At 41.7% G+C, this 20,594-nt stretch overlaps 1 protein-coding gene across 1 annotated transcript in view; it reads right to left on the reverse strand.

The window, feature by feature from the left end:
- The window catches only part of cntn1a (contactin 1a), a 62,706-nt gene extending 43,995 nt beyond the window's left edge, over nucleotides 1-18,711 (reverse strand). Inside the window, exon 1 of the mRNA XM_020658803.3 lies at nucleotides 18,537-18,711. The gene's annotated coding sequence lies outside the window, so the exon portion shown is untranslated. The remainder of the gene's footprint in view (nucleotides 1-18,536) is intronic.
- Nucleotides 18,712-20,594: the final 1,883 nt, after the last annotated feature.

The following is a 20,594-nucleotide window of genomic DNA, read 5'->3' on the forward strand; positions in this document are numbered from 1 at the left end:
TACTATTGATCATTAAAATATCATAGATTGTATAAGGTGTGGTGTCGAAAGGCGCCCCTCCCTCTTCAAACCAGCAGAAAGCACAAAGATGAATTTCTGATGTGAAAGAAGCAGAACTGCTACGAAAGAAAATATGCTGTTTACATACGTAGAAACCCTTCACTGATAGAAAACCTGGTGTTTAAAGGCAACTATTCTGGAGAATCTAAAGTTATTTCACCTTTGGGTATTATCTTTTGATGCACTTTCTCTTTTGCTCATTTTGCAGAAATCTATCCATCCGGTGGTGAGTCTCACAACATTTTCTAAAATCACACGGAGGAAAAGAGAAAGACTGAAATCTGAGGGTGAGGTGGAGGTTGAGGACACGTTCTTCACGCCTTGCTTCTGTGGATTGTACGAGCTCAATGACGTAAAACTATCTAAAGAAAGTGGTTACATAAAGGTCATAGAGAGCCACATGGGGTGGTGATACAGTTATGGAGCAGCTTCTGAGCTGGAAAAAACAATCACCACAAGAGGCATATTCAATACTGTATACATACAGCAGGCCTACAAACGTAACATACATGGATGAACAATGCACATATAGGGCACATTATAGCTGCATACATTATGATAAAGCTAGACAACTAACTGCCCATACACTATTCATATAGGATAAATACGCCAGAGGTCTTAAATTGAATTAATCCCAGACTGTTCATGTGACACACCAAACACGAGTAATATACAAAAAGGATTGAAAACCAGCAATTCATATTTAATGAACAGATGTTTTGGTGGTTAAAACATGTGAAACTAATGTCTCAAGTAGAAAAAACGTAAACATGACAAGCCTCAGAAACACTTGCAGACACACACGTTAGTGGATACCACACAGAGACATAGATACCCACATACCCTATCCCTCTAACAACCTAAAAACTAGCAGGCACACACGCACAATGCTTCAATAGATTCATCCTTTTAGTTTGCACCACTGCAGTGTGTAGAGGTAGGATGCTCCATTCTGGGAGGCAGATAATGAGCTGTTCCCTCTGCAGACGACAGAATCCCAGAGCCAGCAGACTTAAGCTGCACTATACGACACACACATACAGTACGCACAGAAAAACACACACTTATTTAACAATGACCCCAGAGAAGGCAGCAAACTTCTTTACTCTGTGCTCACCTCCGGCTTCTCCACACAGCACACACACACACACACACATCAGCGAGCCCACTCTGCCACCCACCTCTGTTCCCGAGCACAGGCCCCTGAGGTGCATGCAGAGGGAGCACCCCCAACACGCCTGTAGATACGGTCCCTTTTAGCGTTGAGCCGAGCCAGCTGTATATCTCTCCTCCACAGTATGCCGCAAGATAAACTGCTAGTCTGCTAATGCTGGTTAGCAACTGCTCTCATGGCATCCTGCCCCTTCTATCACAGGCCCCTCAGTTGCACAGAAGCCTGCTCCTTCACACACACACACACGCACACGCGCGCACACACACACCATCACATAAACATTTAGCTGTCAAATCAGAGGGCTACCCAGCTGTGACCTCACATCAGTGGAGGAGGAAGGAAAAAGAGCATGAGAGTGATGAGAGAGAGGAAGGGGGTTGGGGTTGCATATGTGTGTGTGTGTGTGTGTGTGTGTGTTGAGGGAGAATGATAACAGGCGAGGGCAAGATAGCACGGTAACAACAGAAGAGAGGAAGTAATGACTACAGCAAGACAGGAGGAGTCGTCAGGCAACGGTGGGTACCACGGGAAGGATGCTGCTGTGAGGACTTGAAACAGTAAAACAAAAAATGTTTAGATGTGAACAAACTATTGGAGAAAGGCAGGTAGCAAGACAGTTTAATGTTGATAGCTGTGAGGATGGAGCCGGTTCACTCAGTTGGAAATAAACATTACAACCACACAGGAGGAACAGCAGGAACCTGCCACTGTGAAGCAATTGAGCTGCTACAAGAACAACAAGAGCAAAAAACAGTCTTGACTCCTTCGACTCCTTTCTCTCCTCTACTGGTTCATCCAATCTTCCTCCTATCTTCACTCCCCCTTCTTCTCATCCCTCATTTCTGTATTCCAACCCTCTAATCCCTCTCCTCTGGGCATGTTGTACCCATTCATTCTCCTCCTCCTCTTAATTTCCATCCTTTCACTCCTCTTCTCATCCATAATGGAGCGTTTGGAGAGATCCGCTTCCTGTCGTGGGCCCAGTACCCCTGGAGCCAGTCGGCCTGTATTGATTCCTGCACCAGAAGAGTCATCAAGGCAAAGATAATACGGTTTAGCCTCACACTGAATTTTCTGCATCCCTTCCCTCCCCTTCTTGGGGAGTCAGTCCATCCTCTCCTGTTTGGATTTGGGAATAATCAAATCCAGATGTGTATCTGCAAGTTTATATGTGAGGGGGGAAAAAGGAGGGTGCGAGCAAGATTGTGCAAAAGAGTGAATTTTTGCGTACAGGTTTTTTGAGTGAGATTAAGTTTTTATGTGTTTCCTATTTATCATGACATCCAAGTTCTTAATAACACAACAATAAACAAAGCAACAACATGCTATTTTAAGTTCATGTCTCCGCTGGGCAATCCATGTGTGCTTCAGTCTGACGCATGACATGTCACTGGATGCTACATTACTGCTCATTGGAATAGATATATGCCCTATGCTGTGGCTCGCCTGCCTTTCCTTTGACCCAGGCCTTCATATATAGGTCAACAATGGCATTCAAGTGACTGTGTCTCCCATGCACAATGCTGCTCTTTTTAGGACTGGACAAACAATCACTCGTGCCCTGCAGCGGGAGCATATGACAACGTCCAGGACAATAGGGATAAACAATAAATGTGTGTTAAGATGTGTTCTTTTACAGCAGCACGGTCTGTGAAGTTATAGGAGCCTTTAGAGGAAGGGTCAGCGAGTTCTGCTCAGCACTTCAAGAGGCGCTGCATGTTGAGGAACACGGGAGGGCGTAATTAAATGGGCCAATTTTCATGCTCGCTGAGCAAAACACATACAATGTAAAGTGGGTGGGGAGATGCAAGGAGACAGGAGAAAATATGTCAAGAAAACAACTTTACATGCCAGCATGATCAACCTGAAATGATTTATAAAGGCAATGGTGGATTAATAAAGAGACATAGCATTTATCTCATGGGTCTGCAGTCTTTTAACAGTAGTATCAGTATTCTCACATATCGACATTATACTGCAGTATAGTACATTTCCTTGAATTCAGCCGTTTACAGATAAACTATAATAGAACAGGAATTAGCAGGATTCCTACTTTAATACAATATGAATAAGAATATCACTTGAATATCACTTGTGCTTTAAGATTTGTTTGTACTATAATGTGAAAATGTTGACAAGTAGTTAAATTAACAAGGTAACAAGTTGTTAAATCAAGTGGTACATTTAATTGTGTTATTCAATTGTGTTGTATTCTTAAAGACCTTAAAAGGTAAACAAATTAGATGTAACAAAATGTGTTAAATGTTTATGTTTAATGATGATGAAACCCTTATATTACCATGTGCTGTATCACCCAACTCTACTTTTTGTCTTCAACCTAACCAGTTTGTGTTAGGATTCAGATTGAGTCACACTGGGCCTGTGTGAAGCAGATCACTGGAGCCAATACAGTCGTGACAGTAACAGTGACATCTTTGCAGCATTAAACTCGGGTTTTACATCTTAGTTCACAGCTTTATGCAGTATTCATGAGAGAAAGGCCACCCTTACAAAACTGCAGAATCTCTAATGATACTCTGGCTTATTAAAGACAGAGACCCCGAAGAGCCAGCCAATGTTGGCAAAATGACTGTTCCCATTGCCTTCTGGCAATCCCAGCCCTAAGATATGAGCTTTTTTTCCTGGAGTGGAAAAATAGGTCTGACACTTAATTAGCAAACAAGGTCACAGCACAGAACCCAGGTCCTATGTTTGTGTCGCCCACTGTCCTGGAGATCAGATACTCTCTCCTCTCACTCTTACAATTCGAAATGCAAGCAAATACAAGCAAACATGATTTCACCCTCACACAATAGAGGGTAGGGCGACACAGAACATCAGGCTGTCTGTTATGTACATTAAAGCTTGAATTTGTCTCATAAAACAACAGCGCTAATCACCCGGTAACTGCCCAATTCCTCTTTTTTCTCAACATCTTAATTATGCTTGTGTGTCCAGAAGACTGAACAAACTGAAGGTGGGAAGATTTCTGTAGAGGAATCTGGACGGGGCCACTATTTGCAGACACAGAGCTATTGTATGTGTATAATGGCTGTAATCTTCACCTTTCTCTGCAGTGGTTTGAAAAACCAACAAAAATCCTTTGTCAACACACTGTTTAATTTCCGAAGCTTTGCCAGAGAAAACCAGAAACTCAGGAGTGAGTGAGTGTGTGGGTGTGTGTGAGTGAACAAGTAGTTGACAATGTTTCTTCACCTCAACATTTCGAGAGGAATATACACAATATACTGTATGTCAGTTGCAGGGGTCAACAAGATTCTTCTCACTGCAGCAACATCTTAAAGGACGTGGGTGAGACGCCTCTTATTGACTTATTGAGCCTTATTTATGAATCAATTGAAACATCTGTTAGGATTTATAGAGTAATAGCTGAGGAGTGAAATCCATCAAGAGAGAGATCCGTGTTTGTCTGTTGAGCTCAGGTAAATCTGAGTTAGACGGTCTGGATCAATCGAACATTATTGATTTGCCAATATGGTACTGACACCTCATCATTTGAAGAATTGGTAGCAAAACAAATTATAAGTCATATCAACAATAGTTCATTCTCACTTCACCCAATTTGGGTTCAGAACTAATCACCCAACAGAAACGGGTACATGTTATTTCATAGAAAAAGTGAAGGTATCAATGGATGGTGGTGGGGTAGCAGGGGCTGTGTTAATTGACTTACGAAAAGCATTTGACAATGTTCATCATAAGATTCTACTACAAAAACTACTCAACTTAAATCACTTCATTAAATCATACCTTTCAACCAGCTCACAGATTGTAAAAATGGATCATTACAAATCAGACTCCTTATACCTATCCACTGGTGTCCCACCGGGCTCTGTACTGGGCCCTATCCTGTGCAGCATGTACATTAATCTTTGGTCATTAAGCTTTGGTCCTGCTTTTGGTGTGTCCACACATAAATTAACAACCTTAGCTATGAATCGACTGAAGGCCTGATTGATTTTTACCTTCTTTGAATCCAGACAACATAATCTCTTTTTCAACTTGGTGTCAATACTGACATCAATCAACATTATAATTAGGAAGAATACAGAGGAGGCCCTTCTTTGAGTTTGCTTATGTTTCCCAGGATATCTCACAGAGACACATCCCACTTTAAGTGTAAAGCTTGAGTTAATCTGTGTTTTTCCCATTGTCCGGTTCTATCTGCAGCCCCAGTCTGTCTGTAGCTCTCAGTCCCATTCTCTTCCACTGAAAACCAATGTATTTTATTTGCGCTACTTAATTCAAACTGAAACAGCTTAGCGCTCATTTTTGTCCGTCATTACAAACAGGACTTAATAATGCAATTGTTGGGTAGGTGAGTGGGTGTTTATACTAATACATTGTATGTGGTTCACTGCATTGAAAGAGTGCTACCTTCATTAATGTGGAGGACAACAATGGAAGTATAAGGAAAACAGGAAATTGTTAAAGTCTTAGCTGTTTTAATTTTTTTTTTATGTTTGTTTATAAATAAGATGTTTTAAAAAGAGAAATATAAAACATCACAACATTAATCCACTTATCTCCTAAGCTTTCATAACATTGCTATTGCAAGATTCAACTCATACAATGTCACTGCACTGTTTTCTTTCCTTTCTCACTTTACTGAACAAGAAAACTGCAGACATTATTTTACTATTAGCCTCTCACTTACTTCACCATAGAAAAAAAACTCTCTGTTTGCACCGAAGTCTGCACAGACCCTGAAAAAACATCCTTCCGTGCCAAGAGGCAATGTAGCAGAGTTTTAATGGTTCTTGTTGGTTTTAAGGAATTACACAGAGATCTCTAATTGCTCCCTTACAGCAAGGCCCATATCATGGCTGCTCAGATAAAGCCGTCTATATACTTTAGTTTGTCTTTGTTTCCTTTCCTACTGTGTTGCTGTAAGGTTGTATAAGGACAATATATCTGCATCTTTGAAACAGACACATCTGATTCTTATTTTTATTTTTTTCAGCAGAGCCTAGCAGAGCCAAGTTGGCAGCTTCAAACACAAACTTATGTCAAACCTCACAGCTGCACAGAGCTGAAAGAAAGAAAAAAACATAAGCACGATGGATGCACTGTGCTGATGTTTTGGGCATGATGATTTAATTTACTGAAGCCATTGTTGATGTTAACCAAAGCCACTGTAGCTCCATTTCAACAGCAGCGATTTTGCCAAGGGCAGCATTGTGCAGTTTTTAGCTTTCAGAACTTGACAGCAAGCTCTGCACATATTTGTTTACTCGCACTGTTTCCTATTTCCTAATTTCTCTCACAGGCAGATGTTGAGGGATGACAGCTTATTTATGAAAGGAGAGGAACAAAGTCCTAGCAAGTTACTTTCTGAACCATATTCCTGCCTTTGTTGCTTGTGATGCTTCTGAACCCACAGAAGAGGGGAACAGAATCTCAGGCCTTATTAGAGATCATGGGGAGCACACGAACAGGCACATGCTGAGTTGTTTACTTTTGTAACTCGGTGATCCAGTTAACAAACTCATACTCAATGAATCCCAAGAGAAAAATATCATAATTACAAGATGGCTTATGGGAATGTATGCGCATTATGATCTTAATGATAAATAAGTAATTAAGTTCAGAGAAATAACAACGTCATATGATTGCATTTGGAAGATTTTAGAATCTTCTTGTGCAGGATATGGATATATCTGCAGTAATACAGATCAAACAAGTAGCTAAAGCCACCTCCTCCAGGGTTGAAAAGAACACAAGACAATGCATGCTTTGTGAAACCATTGACTACCAGACTGCATTAGTCTGTGCCACTGCTTTTGAGCCTGGCCATGCACATTCATGCTTCCCATCATGATGTCTTCCTCCACTACTTGCACCACTGCAGGCTCCACAGTTTCTCTCAATGAGTGCATTTATGTGTAAAATAATATCCCCCCCGTTGTTTGGCACAAGAGTACTCTTCCTCGAGGAGCCCAGTACACTGTTTAAAACAGTCAGCATGAGCTCTTTTTCACAGAGCCAGAAACCAGAGTATGGCAGCTGGGGCAAGCTAATCATGTAATATAAAACGGCACGTGAACACAATATCCTATTAACTGTCTCTCCATATGTATTTATCAAAAGATTATGTTTTTTTTTTCCCGCATGCAGGGACTCTTACAAATAGGACAGAACACTGTCTCAAGGTAAATACAGTGACCATCATATCAACAGACCTGTGTTTACTGCTGAGCACATGGTCACAGTCAGATGGCCTGTTGAAAAGCATTGCATGTGTGTGTATGTGTGTGTGTGTGTGTGTGTGAGAGAGAGAGAGAGAGAGAGAGAGCGAGAGAAAGAGAGAAAGAGAGAGAGAGAGTCTGACAATGAACACGGCCTGGGCAAAGACCTGAGTCATCTGGTTTTCCTCTGCCAGGTCACATCATGTGATCATGGTGCTGAACAGGTGCTCCCTTAACAAACAGGGTACAACAGAGGGAAATGTACTGAAAAGAAGTGCTTACATCATGATGCCAGACCATTAAAAAAAAACACACTATGTAGATAGTTCTCGGATAGGAGTCTCTTTAAAAATCTTGAAAGTTTTGAATACAAATCTATGCATTATCATCCTGAGCTTTGAGAACTTTTGATCATTTTTCAACTGTGTGTCTTGTGTATAAGATTTTAAATGGTTTTGTCCCACCTCATTACGCCTCCTTTCATCACAATGCCTGCCAGACAATAATGAGGAGCTGTAACTCTATTGGCAGCCTTATAAAACTAACTGTACACACACTGAAAGTCTGTGTGTGTGTGTGTGTGTGTGTGTGTGTGTGTGTGTGTGTGTGTGTGTGTGTGTGTGTGTGTGTGTGTGTGTGTGTGTGTGTGTGTGTGTGTGCGACGTAGTGCTCCTTAGTTAGTTACTGTGTTATGTTTGTTACAGTCTATTTTTTTCAGTGATGTTTTATAACTCTATGGCGTTTTAATCACGACCTGCCAAAGGGACTTCAGATGTTTTTAGCTCTAAGTTAACTCTGGTACAACAATGCATCAAATGGCAACGTGTATGTTTAATATTGTACACGCTGTATTTACAAATGAAATACATTACATCACGGTCACATAAATTTGCAATCTTTTTGGCTCAACACTTTACACAAGGAAATGATTTCTTCACCGAGTCCAACATGATGATTCAGAAACACCTCTGATATCAACCGTTGCAGCTTCGTCTTCCACAGGAGCTCAAATGAAGCGTGTGTTTCCTCCAGTGGCAGCAAGAAAGTTAAACTAGGTTAAGAGACTTTTCATATATTATGCTTCAAACAGATGCTGTTGTCAGAATGGCCTAGAAAACTCTAAGGGCCCTTTCACCTACATTGTTTTATTCATGCCAGTGCTTCAGTAAAACAGCACTGAGCGTTTCTCTGGCAACACCTACTGTGCTTTAAGACCATTAACAAATAATTTATTTCATTTAGTATATCCTGTGTTGTTCAATCATAAGTGAAACATTATGAGCATTATAAATCATGTAGTGTTGTTTGTAAAAGAATAGTTTGACATCTTTAGAAAGTGTTGCTTCCATTCAGAGAAGATCAATACCACTCTCGTGTAAGTACAGTGGGGATGACATAAAACAAAAGGTTGAGGTGGGATTCAAACCAACAGCCGCCACAATTAGAACCAAAGCCTCCATACAAGGGGCACGCAACATAGCTGCTAGGCAACCGGCGCCCCTTTGTAGGATATTTCAATACCTTTTAATTACTCAAATTTGATTGGTCTAGTACATTTAGCAGCACGCTGCTATGAAGAAGAGACCGCATCGACAAACACAGCTTTGATCACAGGCTCTCGACAGGTAACTTCAATCATCTCAATCAGCAGGAAGAAGTCAGATTAATCTATCGTCAGACACAACGCCAGATGAGAGAGGAGTCCACAAAATAAGAGAAGACATGTGAAATAAATACTAAACAGAACATAGCAGTAGAGTTTAGGAAATTTAAGGAATTGATGGCACACTAGCAGGAGAACTTTTTATAAACCAACAATTTCCTTTCCAGTCAACATTCTGTGTCAAATATCATTGGTAAGTGGATATGTTATACATAAATAGCAAGCAGAATAAATCATTAAATGATCCAGTCAGCGCTTCGTGTTGGGGTCCTGCTTTTTCAAAAGGGTATCCTTTGTTCGATTTTGTTAGAAAAACCTTTTGTTGGAGTCGGAGATGTGATGTATCAATTATGTAAACTGATGTCTAATAAACACAGAGAAGGGCTCCAATTAATTTTTTGCAACTCTTTCATTTCATTGTACTGGACTCAAACAAAATCTTGTTGGTCATGGGTCAATGTGAAGAACATTAAGTGCACCAGCAGTCTCTTAATATTGAGTAGTTTCCATCCCCCTTAGGTCACAGAGAGGAGCACTGTATGCTTTGTCTTGTTGTCCTCTGTTTCAGGGGAATTAAGGAAAGTACAACCCCTCCTCTTTCCATCCATTGTGTGTATATGTGTGTGTGTGTGTTTGTGAGTGTGTGTAGGGGGCTGTGTGTGCGTGTGTGTGTGCTTGTCTGACTGTGACGCTGTGCCCTTCACTCTGTCTGTCCTCCATTTGGTCCTGTGTACAGCATGAGTGGAGCTGTGTGTTGCAGATAAGAGTCATAGTATTGCATAGGCTGTGTGTGTGTGTGCGTGGGGTGTGTGTGTGTGTGTGGGGTGTGTGTGTGTGTGTGTGTGTGTGTGTGTGTGTGTGTGTGTGTGTGTGTGTGTGTGTGTGTGTGTGTGTGTGTGTGTGTGTTGGTATGAAATGAACGAAGGAATACAAAAAGGACACAGTGCCCTTTCCCCCAGTCAGATTCACCTCTGGATGCTCTTTCCTTCCCTCTGTTCCATTGCACCTTCCTCATGAATAAATGCAACCAGTGACACTGGCTACTCTATTACTGACATATTTTACCACGAGGTCCACTCATACAGTGTGGAAGCTGTCCACTATCATGCCTTACTGAACTCTGAGAAAGATACTCTTCCAATATGCATGCACGGCTTGTTTTTCTCCATGGAATAATGTGAGAGTTAATTAGAGATGGGCAGGGAAGTGATTTCTGGCATCTCCCTCAGTCTAGACGGCCAGTAATGAGAGCAATAAGGGGATATCTTCACTCTCATCTTGCTTATCTTCCTGTTTACTGTTCGTATAGATTCCTCTACAGTAAGGTGGACATGTCCAGAAGAAAAAGATCTGTAATTAGAAAGCTGGCTTCCCCTACTCTCTCTTGGCATCAGCATGACTTGCTGAAGCAGTAGTTGTCTGACTCATGTTAATTAAAACACAGAGATGGTGCACACCAACATTGCATGTGTTATTTACCATGGGGGCCTGCTTCTTCTCGGGGGCAATTTGCTGTTGCTAAGTAAAAATTGTGAGCACAATGTCAGCAGCATGAATTAGCAGATTGCAACAGAAGCTCCTGCAGCTACAAACAGAGTGAAAGAAAAAAAAAAAAAGATCTGCAGCATAATTAGTGCACACGTCTCATGCATAAGTCAGCCAGATTCCCTCAGAATGCTGCGATCAGAGCAGAATAATGATATGCAAACTGAAAGGGAACAACTTTTGTTCGGGGACATTTTAGGCTAGTTTGTCGGAAGCTATTAGTGCTGGTGTATTGTCCCACTAGCACTTAGAGAGAGCATGACGCAGGTTGTTACATCATCACCTTGTGAGTTTGTGAGCCAGATGTGACAGTGTCACTCCAGCTGAAAAGTGTTGCCATTACATGGCGTTTGGCACTGCGAGGCCTTATACTAAGAGTACACTGCTTGGACAGAAGAGGGCTTCATAAGCATTGTTTGACCTCTTTCATGCACTTATTAGCTATGCAACAGGAGCCCTGATTTAAGACCCTTTGAGAGCATCCAGAGAGAACAGGTTTGTAAGTGTGTAATGGGAGACCAACCTGTTTGTCGTGCTCACCCGCACCGAATGCTAATGTGGCCGGTATCAATGGGCTCTTCATGTAGGGATGCAACTTGGGCCCAGGAGCTCGGAGGCCGACCAGCGAAACACAAATACACCGGCACCATGGCGAGAGAGCCAGGAGAGGACAGCGGCTGCCCACAGCTCGAGCCTGCACCAGTCACAGCTTTTATTTCTGGTTACACTGATCTAAGGAATGAAGGGAGAGCTCCAAATGTTTTGTCCATCTCTGTTTCTCATTATACCCCTGGACCCCCCTTCCTTTTCTCTTTACCCCTTTTCTCTATCTGCCTTTTACATAACCAGTACTGAACTGAAAAACAGCAGGCTTTTAAAAGAAGTTTTGAATCAATACAGACAGGCTGCAGCCAGGCCCCGGTCATTACGATCTCAAAAACTGACATTACCCAATCAATGATTTAAAAATACAGGGCAATTAGCACTGTTTTAAAAAGAATATCAAATGGGAATACAATAGGATATTTATGGATGAAATTCTATTTGTTTTTAGATCGAGAAAAATTTGATGACATAAGTGTAAAATGAGTTTGGGTGGTCCCAGTAGAAGCACTGCAGGTAAACAAACAGGGAGATTGGATAATGGGCATACCAATAGCACTTGCTGAGAGGCCCCTATAGTGCAATGCTGCCCATCTCTGCCAAGGGTAATGGGATTTCTTTGGTTTAAATGCACTTCACTCACTCTGTGGAGCCAGTAGGACGCTAAACTATTGATCCACAAACAATTTAGCCGTCCAGTTGTCCAGAGAGAGGGAAAACAGGATGCCTCTAAATGTATAATGAGGCTTCCCAAGAGTTCAGCGTCCTCAGTATTCACTCCACGTGCCGAGAGGCCTTCGCCTTTGGGCTCTCAGCGTGATTAGCCTCTACCCATATACCTCTCACACATACCGTTCCTCCCACGGAAGACTAGGGGTCAGCCGGCGAAAGAACTAGTGTGCTTCTCACCAAGGTTGCTTTTGATTAGAGCAAGAATCCCCTTTGACCCCTTCAAGTCATTCATTATTTTCAGCAGACAACTGGTGGGGAGTTCTTATCTACAGCTTAGCATGCTAACAGTAACAGGGCTGAGCTGTCGACTGTATACAGCATGCATCATCACCACATGCTGACATAAGCTTAGTTAGCATGAAAAACAACATGCATGAAAGGTAATTGTAGAGGATGGTTTAGCTTCAGAGCTTTGCACACTGAACTAGGATCCACGAAGTTGTGTTATTGTCTTTCACAGACGATCCCAGCACCATAGCAACAGGCCTTGCTCAAAGGCCCCAAGAGTAGCTTTGCCCCGGCGAGGAAGACGCTTTCTTACCTAATTGGACAGTTATTTGCACCATTGGGCTCGTTCTTTATCCCCAGCACTATAAGATAACAGCGCAAGCTGCTGAACTACAGTAAGCTTCCACAATCCACTGATAAACTCAGATTAAACTGGATTAAATCCAAAACAATGCAGCCCATTACTGGGAGTATCAATGATGGAGGGTACAGGGGTAATCTTATCTTTAAAACGATGCTAAACACTAGCTTTCATGTTAGGATTATGAAATATTTGACCATGTTACAGGGGATATACTGTAGTAGTACAGGTAATGTTTTCAAAGCAACAAATGGGATTAAAGTATTTCTGTATTATTAAAGGCTGTTCCCTTATCCCCTGCTTGGTCAAAGGTCTTACCAAACAATCAATAAGTGTCTGAATATAATACTTCATCCTTCAATGAAAGAAAACAATTAAAGTGTTATCAAATCTTTTACATTAAATCATGCTGCTACGACAGAACATGGTACCCAAGTTTGAGGACTGCTATGATATACCTGAATGTAAAATAAGAAATTTTAAAAAGATATGTGAAGAAGACAACATTATAAAGGCATATTTAACATACAGTAGTTTGCCAATCAGGCATACAAAAAACATCTATCAAATGTATTGTGATCTATTGCAAGACCATAAAAGCAGTGATGTTTGACTGCACAGCTTCAACCGCCCTGCAAACAATGTACCGTATCTGACTGAACATAGAAACAGATGGCTCAAGACTCCCATGTGAGAAGTCAGTCCGCTGTGTGTTACGCTCAGTGTAATGTGAAATAAATACACAAGAGGTCATCTGACACATAGAGGGGTTGTATAATTAAGACTCATCCATAGTAAGATGCTTCAAATGAACTATTTCATTAGAGAAAGTGTCCTCTGAACTTGTTAACCTTCTCTTCTCACAGTGCTACTTCTTAAATACAAACATCTTCAGTTCTGGTGAACATCCAAAATGCAATTAGCTGTTTGATAAGCAAATAACTCTTGTGAAGCCAGATACGGTTTGGTCTCAAACAAACTATTTTCTGTGCTGATGAAGAAAGTCAAATATAATGTGAAAATAATGTAAAGGGCTGATCAGGCTGTTAACAGAAATTAGCAGGCGGAGGGCACACATTTGTAATCTCCTTCTAATTGAGTCCATAAATCCCAAAAGATTTACTTTGATTGTACAGTCTAAAAATATCTCAGAGAAGCCCGAGCGACAAATCAGAGAAAAGGAGTGAAATCTTGTCAAGTGTAACCTAGTTTCAGATTTCTACTGTTCTTAAATGCAGCCAAAAGCATGTCCTAAAGACACTCAGCTCAACTAAATCATCAGACACACACGCTGCTGGCCTGTGAACCAATACATTAATCATCTAGTTTATCAATCATTTGCCCAGTTCATCAGTGGCTTCATTAATACATCTTATTTCTGAATATTGTTCAAATTATGAATTTTAAAACAAGTGAAATATTCTGTTAACACAGAATTTTTTTTAAATGGACTAAATATTCCACCTGCCTCACAATAACACTTTGATGACATCGATCAATGTCAGCCTAATTCCCCCAAGAATGACAGGGAGGAGGTATCAGGTAATATCAGTGCACTACCTGCTTGTGCTTGTCCAGTCCACATTATCTTAATGGAATAACCTGATTTTGAATGAGACATCTCTTTGGCAGATCGACAAACCACAGAGGCCACTCGAGTCATTCAGGAAGCTCAGCTTCTTATCAACAAACAAAATCACGCTGATAAGGACAAGGCGAACAGATTAAATGTTCTATGATAAAAGACACTTTCAGTTATATCTAGAGGGAAGTTTTATCTATGATGCTTTTAAAACCGAGCCTTAGCTAAAGAAAAAAAAAGTTTTTAACCTTGTCGGAAAAATAGCAAGATCTTTCTCCAGGAGCTTTAATGTCAAACAAACATAAAGCCAGCAGTTAATAGTATATCAAATAAATCTATTTTCATCTGCATGCCTCTGTGTGAATCAATGGAGGGGCATTTATTCTGGCTGTATTTTATACTCAGTTAAGATATTGCAGAGAGAAATCATGGAATGATGAATCACACTTACATACACGTGTTCTTGGGCACAGTGTGACTGAGTAATTATTCATTTTGCGGTCTGGCCTTAAAAGTAACTAGTCCCCTAAAGTGCTGGGAGAGTCTATTTAAGATCATTAGGTAGGCAACAGTGGCCCCAGAAATAGAAAATCAGTGCAGGCAACAAAACCAGATTCAGTCAAACAAAGTGACTGATTTGAGACGTGTCCTGTGCATATAAAACAATGTAGGGTGGTTAAGAGATACATCTGGTTACTAATGTTGGTCACTGCATTAAGGCTGCAAAAAGGGATTATTTTTAAATACCAAATAATCTGACCTATTTTCTGGATTAATCGTTTGAAACATACAGTATCTAAAATACTGAGAAAGCTCCATCACAGTCTAGTCTATGATGATAAAAAAGCAGCATTCTTGCATCTCAGAAGCCAGAAAGTTGTTTGGCATTATTACTTTCAAAAAAATCCAAAGAAATCTATTTTCAAAATAGTTGGATTGAATTTCTGTTAGTGGCCTTCAGTCCCTCATCTGACTCTGTTATTTACTTATTGGTTTACGAACAAAACAAGTTTCACTCTTTTCCCAAATGATGACAAAACTGATTATATCTTGAAGCCTTTGTAAATCATGTAATTATACTTAACTCGTTTGCAAGAAGGTAGGTATCGTTTACATTTCATTCTTACATTGCACTAAATAGATGGATAATCAACACGGCTGTCTGGGAGTTCCTCCCGCTTAGCTCAGCCCCTCCACATAAGATCTATAAGGTCATGTGCATGCAGAGAGCAGAGAGCAGTCCACAGTGGGAGAATCAATGGCAAGCTCAGTGCAAACTGCATTCAGACAGCCAGGCATGGCAGATGGGGGCTGAGGCCCTTTTCTCCTCTACAGGCATGAACAGAAGAGAGGTCTGTCTCTAGGCAAACACAGAAGACGTCACGTCTCTGCCTCACTGCTGTACCATTAGTGGAGCTCGCTATTGATTGCAGGCGTGTAAATTGCTGAGCAATTTAAAGGAAGCATCCAGACAAGAACACCACATGTTTTGTCAGCAAGACAGTGTGAAGCACTTGTTCAGGCAGTGAAGACAGTTGCAGCATTACAGGCAAGTGATTGTGTATCCGTTCACGTGTGTTTGTGCACACAAATGTTCACGTGCTTGGCCTGTCACATCTTGCTATATCGTGTCCTTCTGAATTCACTCTAAGAATGAAACAGGTCTACATGAGGTATTCTCTCCAGTTTGACTGACACTGCATTCAGTGTGGCAGAACAAACAGTACCTAACAAACTAGCCCTGTAGCTGCCAAATGCCAACACTGCCAATCACTTACCGGTAAGTCTAGGCAAAAATCACGCACAAAATCTATCTTTGTCTTTTAAATGCTCTGACTCTTTGCCCGAGAATCTGTTATCCAAAGCCTTGGAAGGACATCTGGACACAAATCTAATCTCCCAAAATGCCTCCAAAATTACCTTAATCTTAGATGGCAAACATCCAAGGCTCTGCTTTGAGCAGCAACAGCATGCTTAGATTATGCCATTGGTGTTTGAAGGATATAGGGAAATTTTTAAAAAAGTCTTAAATGTATTTAAAAAAAAGTCTTCATGCATTTGACAGATCTGGGCTAAAATGCATACACCATCTTAGTAAAAGTGAACTCTCTCACCTTCCTATTCATGTTCATGAATGCATTCTGACTGAAGTGAAGTGAAGAAGGGAAGGTCGAGGACAGCTCTATTTTCTGCCTCAGGTGAGGTTAGCCTGTCCATCTCAATACATGACAGACGTGTGTGATTGGAGCATCAGAACCAAAGGAGATGTAAGGGTACAGTTATGTTGATTCATTTGACTGTGACACTAATGAGGGCTGAGTCTGTACCCTTCAGATCCATCACCGAACATCCATATCTTGCAGGGTACTGTGTTATGTAAAAACTTCCTTGTCGTGCCGGCTAGGCAGGCCGCTGCAGCCTTACAGCTGATTTGCAGGCAGGGAGCAGCTTATTACAAAATTCAAAACTCTGTATCCAGTCATAATATGTTTCTAGAGCAAAAAAGGTACAAGGTGATGCCTTTGCACATAAGTTAGCTTTCTCCTGAGCAGAGTAGATTCATTCACCTATAGCATGAAGGAGAGGGTCTGCATGTCCTCAGGGTGTACACAGGACAGCACAGGATGCATTAGCAGCACACAGGCTTACAAGATTCATAAAGTGCTACACCTGACAGGCGACTGTGGAATCCCTCTGACATGTATGGCTCTGATTCAGTAAGGAGACAATACACAGTAACCTTATCACACATGACACTGAATAGCAGAAAAGAGCCCATATTAACATTCTAGTCAAAAACATGTAGGTGTGTAAGGTCCAGATCTATAGGAAGGGGTCAGAGATTTATCAATAAATTGTATGAAAACTGTTATTTTTTTTATAATGCATGAGCAAGAATTTGTAATGAGTAACAAGTGTGGAGACACAAACCCCACAGTTAAATCTTCAGGGGACAAACTACTACTTGAAACCAATACTTAAAAATACCTGCTCGGATGAAGTCAGCTCTGCCCATAACAAAAACAAAACAATGGGTAATAGCGCACTAACAGGCCGATTAGGAGGCGTTATTCCCTCTTAGTTTGTCATTATTGATTACGTCATGAATCAAAATTACAAGCTCATTACACCGCAATGAGAAGCTGTGGGTTTCAAGGCATTCTGCTGTCAGTTGCAGGGAAAATATCCCCAACACAACACGCTCATGCCATTATTGAACAGCACGGTGAAACAATAATCTTGCCTTTTCGAAATTTCAATCCATCATGAGATAAAGTGGTCTTGTAGGAAAATATCTTGATTTGCAGACAGACTCCACAATGATGCCTTTGAGTGGTGACCACAGCTATTCTGGAGCTCTTTGCTATTTAATGCATACCCATATACTAATCTTGTATTTTAAATCTCACAGAATCACATCTTTGCCGTTCACACTGAAGCAGTGCACGGCTGAATGGCTCAGGTGAAATAAAACATAGATCAATCTTTTTCAAAATGAATTTTAAAATTACATAACTTGTCATAATTCTGCTACATGACAAGGACACCTTTTGTAACATCTGTAGAATGTGTGGAAGTTCTCAGACCACCCTACTTCAGTAACATGTAGCCTATCAGTTTGTCCACCTCACTGAAGCCTAGTCTGGCGAGTCAGGACGCGCCCATGACACCTTCTCCAGCACCTGACATCCTGACAGAATAACCCTGCAATGGGCCATTACTGAGCACTACAGCTTAATCTGCCGCTGAAGATGACAGACCCACAATACGTTTCATTGGAAACTACTTTACTAACATTACCAAGACATGCGTTTGAGGTCCACCCAGATCGAAGTGTTTACAGTCGTCGGGTGCTTTTATTTCTGGCTGTAAGGCAGGCGGCAGTTTGAATCATCGGTATGTGCGGCGTTATGAAGCTATGGCCTCAGGCGAGGTCTAATTAATAACGAATTCAATACTCAGACTTATTACTTTAAATCAGGTGTGCAAGGCCAATGTATATCTGAAGCAAATCAAAACATCCTTACATCTGCTCTGCGCATCGATTATTTTTAGGGAGGGAAGTGCATGCCAGGATGTGAAGCAGCTTATCAGCATCATCCCCACCATGCCACCATGAATCGGTATCTCGGTTTCTCGTTACACCTGTCACTAAGGCATAAAATGCAAAATGCAGTTTCTTCCGACAAAAATCGTTACATTTCTGGCTGCACTGCAGAGGGATGCACAAGCTCCATCCCATCCTCGCATCCCACTCAGTGCGTTGTAAACAACACTGATTCCCCCAGCTGTCAAAATGCAGCGCCTGGCTTTTTCGGCAAATAATGTCAAAAAAAGAGCAGTTTTCTACGTCCAGTGCAAACAGTCCGTGTCCTTACCTTCCGTAGCGGTCAAATCCGTTCGTCCGTGTGTCCTTCACGATGCTCACGCCTGCTCAGCACCGCATTGCCCGGCGCTCAAGAGCGGGGAAGGAAACTGACAGAGCAGCGGTCCTGTCCCCTTGGGTTGGATGAAGGGTTACGACAGTCAACTTAGGGGGGCGCTAGATCTGCTGGTTCAACACATAACACAGCACAACGGGACAGAGGGTCCCACTGAAGTATCCGGGTTCCTTACAGGAGGATGTCCAGAGAGAGAGAGAGAGAGAGAGTCATTTGAAAAAGGGCAAGCTTATAAACTCCTTCAGCATCTCTGATCTAAACATCAATGTCTTAACACAATATGTGACCCCCTGTGGCACAAAAGTAAAACTTTTGGTTACCCTTTCATCGAGCATAGTTTGAAACTACTTTGTTGATACTTGTGTATAATCATTTTAATAAAGACAAGTATTCCCACAGTTAAAGTCATCAGAAGCGTGTGCTTATTAGCAGTCTAATCGTAGAATGTAATGTCATTGGGTTAGCTTTGACAAAGTTAACTTACAGTAAAGGGTCAGGAATAAACAACAAAACACGCTGCACGGCCTTACAATATCTTGTATCTTGTAGCCTATATCTTGAGCGTGATGCTATCATTCTGTTAAGTCATCCTCCTAGCCACCCGACGAAGAAGGTTTAAAAGCTAAAATTGAAGTTAGTTTATTTTTCCCACATGTGTAAAATGGCAGTTTTGAAACTTGTGCCCACACCATAGTGCCTATATTGCTTCTGCATTACTAAACTGAGAGCACGTAGACCTATTATAATATGTAGCCTGTAGGCTACAGGTTAACAAACAAATAGGTTGAACAAACAAATAAAAGCTGCCAAGAGAGTTTACAAGGCCAGAGTTGAGAAGCTCTTCCAGGAAGGAAAAGCCAGGGATGCAGAAGTCTGTGTCAATATGGCAGAGAGCTTGAACCAAATCTACTGCAGATTTGACCAGACTGACTACACACGGGAGCGAGAGGAGCTAATAGGTGAACTCACCCCGATGACCCTCTCCCATTCAAACCTGGAACTGAAGCAGGTTGAAGTAGAAAAAATGCTGAAGAGAACAAAAACAAACAAAGCACCAGGACCTGATCAGATCTGTGGCCGTTTATTGAAGGCATGCTGCAGCCAGCTGGCTGGTGTTCTCTGCAATCTCTTCAACCGCTCCCTTGAAGAACACTCAATCCCGTCACTCTGGAAATCAGCAATTGTTTGTCCTGTAGCCAAAAAGAGCAATCCCACCTGTAACAATGACTATAGACCCGTTGCATTAACATCATTGGTTATGAAAGGCTTCGAGAGGCTTGTTCTTTCTCAACTCCAGGAGGAGGTCAATATGTATGCCAACCCTCTCCAGTTTGCATACAAACAGCACAGGGGTGTGGACGACGCTGTTCTAACTCTGCTGCATGAAGCCTATGCACACCTTGAGAAGTCCAAGTCATTTATTAGACTAGTCTTTGTGGACTTCTCAAGTGCATTCAGTACTGTGTAACCCCACCTGATGGGTTGTAAACTGCTCGAGCTGGACACCAACCCGCACCTGATCCTCTGGGTCCTCTCATTTCTGACAAATAGAAACCAGAGGGTCCGAGTCAACGGTCACCTCAGCTCATCTAAAACAGTCTCAACAGGAACCCCCCAGGGCTCTGTCATCTCACCCATTCTCTGCACACTTTACACAAATGACTGCAGGAGCACCAGCCCAGGAATAACATAAATTAAATACTCTGATGACACCGTTATTATGGATACCACCAACTCAGAGGGACAGTTGCAGGCTGAGATAGACTCTTTCGCAGACTGGTGTAGGCTGAACTGTCTTGACCTTAACACCTCAAAGACCAAAGAACTGGTTGTTGACTTCCGGAAAGAACCTAACAGCATTCAGTCAACAACCAGCCCACAGAGAGGGTTGAATCATGCAGATACCTCAGGACAATGATTGATCACAGGCTCACCTTCCAACCCAACAGCAAATTTATCTTCTCCAAGTGCCAGCAGCGCCTCTTCTTCCTCAGA

Source organism: Labrus bergylta, chromosome 7 (assembly GCF_963930695.1).
Source record: "Labrus bergylta chromosome 7, fLabBer1.1, whole genome shotgun sequence".
NCBI lineage: Eukaryota > Metazoa > Chordata > Actinopteri > Labriformes > Labridae > Labrus > Labrus bergylta.